The sequence below is a fragment of the Jaculus jaculus genome, chromosome 22, assembly GCF_020740685.1.
Source record: "Jaculus jaculus isolate mJacJac1 chromosome 22, mJacJac1.mat.Y.cur, whole genome shotgun sequence".
Lineage (NCBI taxonomy): Eukaryota > Metazoa > Chordata > Mammalia > Rodentia > Dipodidae > Jaculus > Jaculus jaculus.
Genome location: NC_059123.1, coordinates 10,780,968 through 10,789,239, shown reverse-complemented (window position 1 = coordinate 10,789,239; position 8,272 = coordinate 10,780,968).

The following is an 8,272-nucleotide window of genomic DNA, read 5'->3' as shown; positions in this document are numbered from 1 at the left end:
GCTGCTGAAACAATTGGTCCTCAAGTTTCTTTGCAGAAAGTATAATGTTGGGTTATTTAATTAAAATTGTGACGGGGGATTGGAGGGGTGTGTGTGTGTGTGTGTGTGTATAGACAGAGAGGGGAGGGAGAGAAAGAGATCAAAACAGAAGTTTAAAGTTAAGCATGCTGGCAAATGTCTGTAATCCCAACACCCAAGAATCTGAGAGGTAAGGATCAAGAGTTCAAGGTGTTCATGGGATATATGCAAAGGCCCTATCTTTCAAACAACAACAACAACAAACAATTCATTTTAGAAACTATTATCGTATCAAGTGAAAATCACAATGGGATTCCTCAAATACAAGTATCTTTCTGTTGGGTGATGGCATGCTCCACAGTTGAGTCCCATAGGGCTCCTTGTAAATAACAGGTGACTTAACAATTTTTCAACTATCATGAGATCAAAGTGCAGTAAAACAGAATGTAAAGTGCGATTTTTTGACAAATCCATGAAGCAGTTATAGATTAAAAATAATGAAGGAACAATCTCATTTGAAATCAGAAAGTAAAGATTCAAAGTAGTTAATTATGAAATCTTGGGAATTGAGATACTTGAATAACTTCCTAAGTTTTCTAATCTATAAATCAAGCAAAGACCTCATTATAAAGGGGAAAACTGGTGCTAGGAGAATAATGATGATAACTAATGAAGGGGCTGGGGAAAATGATTCAGTCAATAATGGGCTTCCCTCACAAGCATGACGGTCTGAGTTTGATGCTCAAAACCCACACAAAATGCCAGATTGCTGGGATGCACCTATTATTCCAGTGCTGGAGGGAGGCAGAGACAAGAGGATCTCCGAGACGCACTGTCAGGTCAGTCTAGCAATTTATGAGTTCCAGATCAAGGAGAGACCCTATCTCAAAGGAGACACCCACCATTCCTGAGGTTGACGCCTGAGGTTGTCCTCTGGCTTACACACACACTCGCACACATACATGCACACCCACATAGACACAAACCTGCGTGTACATGCTCATGCATACCTAGATGGACATTAGAAAAGTATGCCAATATATTGCCTGCTGTAATTAGCAGAAGCCCCGGCACATGTCCCAGACATGTAAAAATAGATTTTACACATCTCCCAAGTGTCAGCCTCTTAGGTCTTGTGCTCAATCAAGCGATTCCATTTCCTTACACTTCATGTGGCCAAGAAAGAGACATAAAGAAATGAGCTGCTTAATGAAAATAAAGGAAAAGATGAGCCCAGGGAGAGTGCTTGGCTGTAGAGTCACCCCACTGGGGTATTAATTAAAGTGACCCCTGGATGGAGCTCAGTGGACAGTACCACCTGCCAAGTATGTGGCTCTGGGGTCAATCCCCAGCACAGTGAACCAAAATAAATGAATAAATTTCCCCCAAGTTCTGACCTAAAAAGAGAAAGGAAATGGGAACCTTTTACACCACCACCCTATCATCTTTAGCATTTATAATATTTTATTTTATTTATTTTAAAGAGAGAGAGAAAGAGAAAGGCAGATAGAATGGGCACCATAGGGTCTCCAGCTACTGTAAGTGAACCCTAGATGTGTGCACCACTTTGTGCATCTGGTTTACATGGGCACTGGGTAATTGAACCTACTTCCTTAGGCTCTGCAGGAAAGCGCCTTAACTGCTAAGCCATCTCTCCAGATCCTCATCAATTTCAGGGGCTAGAGAGATAGCTTAGTGGTTAAGTGCTTGCCTGTGGAGCCTAAGGTCCCTGATTCAAGGCTTAATTCCCCAGGACCTATGTAAGCCACATGCACAAGGTGGTGCATGCATCTGGAGTTCGTTTGCAGTGGCTGGAGGCCCTGGAGCACACCCACCCCTCTTTCTCTCCCCCTTCTCTCTCTGTCACTATCAAATAAATAAATAAAAATAAACAAAAACTTAAAATGCAATTTTTAAGATTAATTCAGAACAATCCTTTAAGCAATTATGAAAGTTTCATAAATGTCTTTTTTTTCCAGACAAATTGGGCACCTAAAATTACCCTTAAGTCTTCCATATATAATAAAATACATTGTATAAATATGAGCTACTCATCACAATATTATTTTTTCAAAATTCTTAAATTTTTGTCACTATCTTAAAATATTTAGTTTCAGTATCTGAAACTAGCTGTACATATTGTTCTTTGTGGATTATGTGGGTATTTGAGTATGTTTTTAAAAAAAATGATTTACCTTCAGTGTAACTCAAATGTTTGTTGTTATGTGTTTGGTGGATCCATGTGATTGTTTTATATGGAATGAAGTCAATCAAATGTACACGTGGAGGTCTGTCAGGCAAGTTTTCTTCTACCATATCTGTACTTATTGTTTCTGCTTTATCTGTTTAAACTTCCTATCTAGGGCCAGTGCTTGCTGACTCTCCAGTTCAGTCCTTAGATGATCTCTTAATTCCTTTCTATCCTTTTGGCCTTGTCCTGCACATTTGACTGTCCACATCCCTGGACTAGTGATCCTCTATTCTCATTACTAGAGCTCAGTCTTCTCAACACATTTCAAAATGTTTTTTTTAAAATATTTTATTTATTTATTGGGGGGGCAGATAGATAATGAGTGTGCCAGGGCCTCCAGCCACTGCAAAAAAACTCCAGATGCATGCACCATCTTGTGCATCTGGCTTATGTGGTACTAGGGAATCGTAGCTAGGTCCTTAGGCTTCATAAGCCTGTGTCATAACTGCGGAGCTACCTGTCCAGCCCTCTCAATGCATTTTAGTGCAGTGGTTAATTTTCCTGTTATGCATTTCATTTTATGGAAATCCTGCTTTATCTCATCTGTGTCGCTTTTGCATCTCCCTGTTCTCCTGCTGACTATTACAGGTCCTTCTTGAGGGTAGCTCACTCCTCTCACATTTCACTGAGCAGAATAAACATGCTCCCCTATGTTCTCCTGAGTCTCATAATAAATCAGTTTTGAAATCAGTGTTTCTAACTCTTTAAGTTGGAACTTCATTCCCTTCATTCCAGATCATGTGTTGTTTGTTGGTGGTTTTCGTATATTCTCCCTCTTCACAGCTCATTGAACATAGGACTTCCTCAACTCAGTAACTCTTAGGAAACAGGATCGTGTCCTTGGGTGTATTTTTCTGATGACTCATGTGAAACAAGTCTCGCGTTTATACCTGGAAGGAAGCTCAGGTGCCCAAACCCCAGCAAGATTTGTAGCGTCTGGCAAGCCCTTCCTGAAATGCCAGCTTCTCTTTTACCTCCTGCATGGTGCTCTGAAACCTTGTAAACGTGAAATAGATGACCATCTGGAAGTCCCAGCATCAATTCTTTCTAGGTTATCTCTGCCACTATCTTTGCTCATGGGTTAACAAAATTGTAGCAGGGCTGGAGAGATGGCTTAGCAGTTAGGCGCTTGCCTGTGAAGCTTAAGGACCCAGGTTTGAGGCTCGATTCCCCAGGGCCCACGTAAGCCAGGTGCACAAGGTGGTGCATGCATCTGGAGATAGTTTGCAGTGGCTAGAGGTCCTGGTGTGCCCATTCTCTCTCTATCTATCTGCCTCTCTCTCTCTCTCTCTCTCTCTCTCTCTCTCTCTCTCTCTCTCTCTCTCTTTGTTACTCTCAATAAATAAATAAAAATAAACAAAATTTTAAGAAAGCAGCAGCCCACATGTCATGATCAGTACGTGGTCCAACTCCACCATCTCCTAATTGTTTCTGAAAGATGTTGTTTCTGACTGGTGTAGCTAGCCAGCTGTTAGAAAGATGGAGGTGGACTGGGAGTGTAACTCTCATTACCTCAAAACTCAACAAAAGGGCATTCTCTTTCTTTGGTTGATATTTTTCTCTGAGTATAGACCCATGAGTATGATATGAGGAAACTAGAGTGTCTTCCTGTCATGAGGTGAAATTTAGGAATGGCAAGGAAATTGACCTACTTCCACTTAGGGGAAGATCTCCTATGACCTTAACCTACATTTGAGACTGCCCTAGTTGGCCTTTTAAATAATCTGTTTATTATTTTAGAATGTAATTAGAAATAGTTGCATACTTCTAAATATTATGTAAGAGGTTCTTTCATTATGAATAGACTATGATGAATGGTAATTTTTAGCTTGTGCATTTGTGATGTGGGGTGTGTGTGTGTATGTGTGTAGCGTGTGTGGTATTTGCACACTATCATGCCCATCCAATGCCCCACAGACTCTCCTGAGGCTGACCAAAGTGGGAACATCATGTGTTCTTTTCTATCACACTTCCACACATTCTTATTTGAGAATGAGGTCTTTCACTGGTCCTGGAACTTGTTTACTTATTGTTATTTCTTGAACTAGGGAAATTCTTGGGTCTCTGCTCCCTTGGCTGGAGAACTGGTAATATTTTATACCTATGAGTAATAAAAAGTAAATATTACATCAGTTTAAATATTTTTACCACGCTATTGCAAAAATCTCAACATGTCTGTACATTATTAGAAACTGTCATAATTCTAATTTGTGTCAAATATTCCGTTGACCTTCACTTTTTATTTCCTTCTTTTTTCAGAAAGCTAGTGATTTTTAGGTAATGGTGATTTTATTTAGAGCAACTATTCATTTCTTGTATCGTGTTCCATATAGCTATTCATGTCAAAAACATTTACAAAGTACTTATTATATGCCAGGTTCTGTAGTGGACCTAAAAGATATTGGAGAAAAGTAAAGTTTGCTGCTAGTAAATTATGGTGTATTCATGAAGACAAGTAACAAAATAAAGTTTTACACCATGTGATAATAAATATTTTTAATATATGTCTAGTATGAAAATATCTAGACCATATTATCAAATAACATCTGATTTAATGTGCTTAGAATTTTCTTTTTATCAACAGTGTAGATAAAGATTTTCATGTTAAATGTTGTCATCAAGCCTATGTCTTCATTGTTTAATTCAAATTAATCTTACCATCATTAAGTAAAAATCTATTGTAGGCAAGGCACTTCACTGGGCTCTGTGTGAAATGCAAAGACATATTAGACAAAATTTGAATTCTCAAGGTTTTTAGTCTAGCAGAATATACAGATTATCTATAATTAACTTGCAATACAGCACACAGAACTTTACAGAAGTCCAGAAGCAAAGAAGATTAATGACAAGAAGAATAAGCCTTCACCGAAGAGTTAAAAAAAAAAAAATATTAACTGGGCTATGGTGAACATGATACTAATTGGTACCATTTAGTGAGAAGTTTCTATAAGCTAGTCACACTCATAGATGCTTTCTACATCCTTGTCTCTAATCTTGAAAATAGAAATATTTTAGGGCCTAACCAACATGTAATATCATGGATTTGAAATTTTCACATTCTTTTACCCATTTCATAGAGAGAAATAGAGGTTGGGTTTAGGTTCAGTGGAAGATAATAAGGTCATGCAAACACAATGAAAGTCAAATACTTAGAGAGATAGCAAAGACCATGTTGAGTTCTAAACTTAGGACTTTGCCACATTGAATTACATATCAGCCCTGGCTCACATCCACACACACACATGCCAACTTTCCAACCAGACTCAAGACTCACAAAGGGACAGTTAGAAGATTGTAAATCAAGCATCATTGTCTTTTAGATTGTATGTATCTAGCCTCTAGAAGACTCTAACCCAAGATAAACACACTAAATTTGTCTCTGACATATGAGGAAATGACAACTGCTATCTATGTACACATTAAATACAGTTGTTTGAAAAAAATCTCATTCATATATACATAATAGGCAGAATAAATATCCCATTTTCTCAAATACATCTCACTGGAAGGCCAAGTTATGTTTCTCATAGTATTGGCTGATGATTCTGTTCAATACATGGGAAAGTGAGACAGACCATGCAATTGTGGAAAAGAAAATCAAAGAATGCAAATGTACAGAACTTGTAGTAGGAATAGATAGGTCACTATACTGACCTCTAGCTTATTTTACATCTGAACAAGTCTGTGGCTATACCCATGGATGTAAAACAATTAGCAAGTATTTTGAAAGACTATTTAGAATATAGGCAACATTTGAAAGTTTGTTTTGACATGTAATATAAATTAAATAGAGAGCAAGTTGCTGTTAGAGAGTGACTCAGAGATTAAATCTGTCAGAAAGTTTTTATGGGGAATTTTCAGGGTTTTTTTTGCCTCCTTATGAACTGAAGTATTGCTTATTATAATATTATTTTTATAAGGCTTATCTCCCATGCTAGGTCACTATAAATGAAACCTCAGCTCCATTTTCTTTCAACAGTATCTATTGAGATATGTATATATACATACATACATATCCCAGGTTGGGAGGAGGTCAGTGTAAAAGTTGGGCTTAGTTGTTCAATACTTAAATAAACTGTCAGAGAATATGATATATCTTACATACTTCCCATAGCTACTTGGAGGAACATGAAAAAAAAGGTGGAGTTTACTACTTTGTTTGAAAAGTAATTTTATTTTAAAATAATGAGAACTTTCTTTCAAATGACTGCTAACAACATGGTATATTTGTTGTGTTGTAAACTCTACTGAAAAATAATCACTGGTAAATTATAAAAATAACTTGGGGCCTCTTCTTGATTTATTCTTTTCATCTTATTGAATCATTGAAAATTAGACTATTTGGTTTCACTTTCTGCTGCCTTTGAATTAAGAAGCTATTTTGCCATTTCAACTGTGTAAGGGAACTGCTTGATTATTCTTTAATATGTGCACAATTTTTTTTCTTTTAAAATAGACAATTGTAAGCTCCTCATTTCTTTTGAAATTCAATTTAGTGTTCTTAATTTAGTAATATTTAAAAATGAGAGGAAGTCTCCTTTAAAAAGACGTAGATACACTCTGCTCTTCTTAAGACTCCTGTTTCTTTTACGTATTGACGTTGTAAGTCAAGCACTAGTTTGATATGAGATATATTTGATTAATTGATTACTGCAACTTTTGCCAAATCAGCAGCCCTGTTGTACATTCCTATAAGAGATTGCACCTATTGTTAGGTGACACCCTGGTGTTAGATAATGCTGGTGTATCTGAGGTGCCAAACCAACCTTTTGGGTTCATTTTGGAAAAGTAAATTATGACTTAGATATTATCTTACCAGATCTTAGAACCATCTCCCTTTTAAACAATCCACTACATATATTCTTATGCTTGTATATATGTAGGAATACACATATCTGTGAATCATTGCAAAGAGAGGGAAGAAAGAAATCGAGAAATATTTCTTGAAGTTATTGGAGAAGTTTCCCAGGGCTACTGAAAAGAGTGCCCAGTGCTTCCAAGCTTTAAGATGTTCAATTTCACAACCCTCTAAGAGACAATGACTCATTCTTTCATGAGATCCTTGATCAGGTCTCTCTAACAGTAATAATAATCGAGTTCCTGGCATTATTTCGGCTACACACTTCTTCCATGCTGGGAAAAGCCAAAGAACACTAGCTATTCAAGGCTAGGACGCAGCCCAGTTGACGCCCAGATGCTGTGTGGAAGCACACCGTATCCCAAGGAGGGAGAAGTGGCCTACCCAGGGGACGGAAGTTTGCCACCTTGCAAAGTGGGTTCTCTAAAACTCTTCATTTGCCTTGCAGCCTGAGGATTTTATTCAGTATAGCATTCAAACTCTTGGGGCGGGGGTGTAAAAAATAGCTCACTCCATCCTGTTCTGCACCTTAATCTTTGGGGGGTTTAAAAAAAAAAAGATGAGTGTGGCTATGAACTCTGTTCATCCTCAGACTAATAGATTCTTTCTTCCTCCCCCAGCAGCCTCCTCCCCCTTCATAGCACCCTTTGTCCACTTTTATGAATTAAAACATGCACACACACTTGCACACACAGGGAATCCTGCCCATTAATTAAAGGACTTGTCAGCCCCAATCCTAGATTCTTACAGTGCAGGAAATGTCTCTCCTTTTAAGTGCAAAACCATAACATTACCATTTCCCCAAGTGTGCTCTGTTTTAGGCTGCTTTCCTAATTAGAGGGATGATAACAGTTCTGCTGATTGGCATTATAAAAGCACTGGCTTGGCTTCATCTGTCCCAGGTGTGCTGTGTAATTTTTTTTCTTCTCACCGGTTCAGAGCGCTACCTCTCTCCTTCATTGTTCCTTAAAGTTTTCATCTGAGGAATTAATACAGATAAAAAGACATTAGAAAAGAGGAGCCGACGCCAAAGCTCGTCCCCAATACCTTTTATCAAAAGTACAAACTATACAAGTTAGAGGATTTTTTTTTTTTACCCTTTTGTTTCTGAGGGTAAAGGGGGTGGGGTGGGAGTGCGGAGAGGA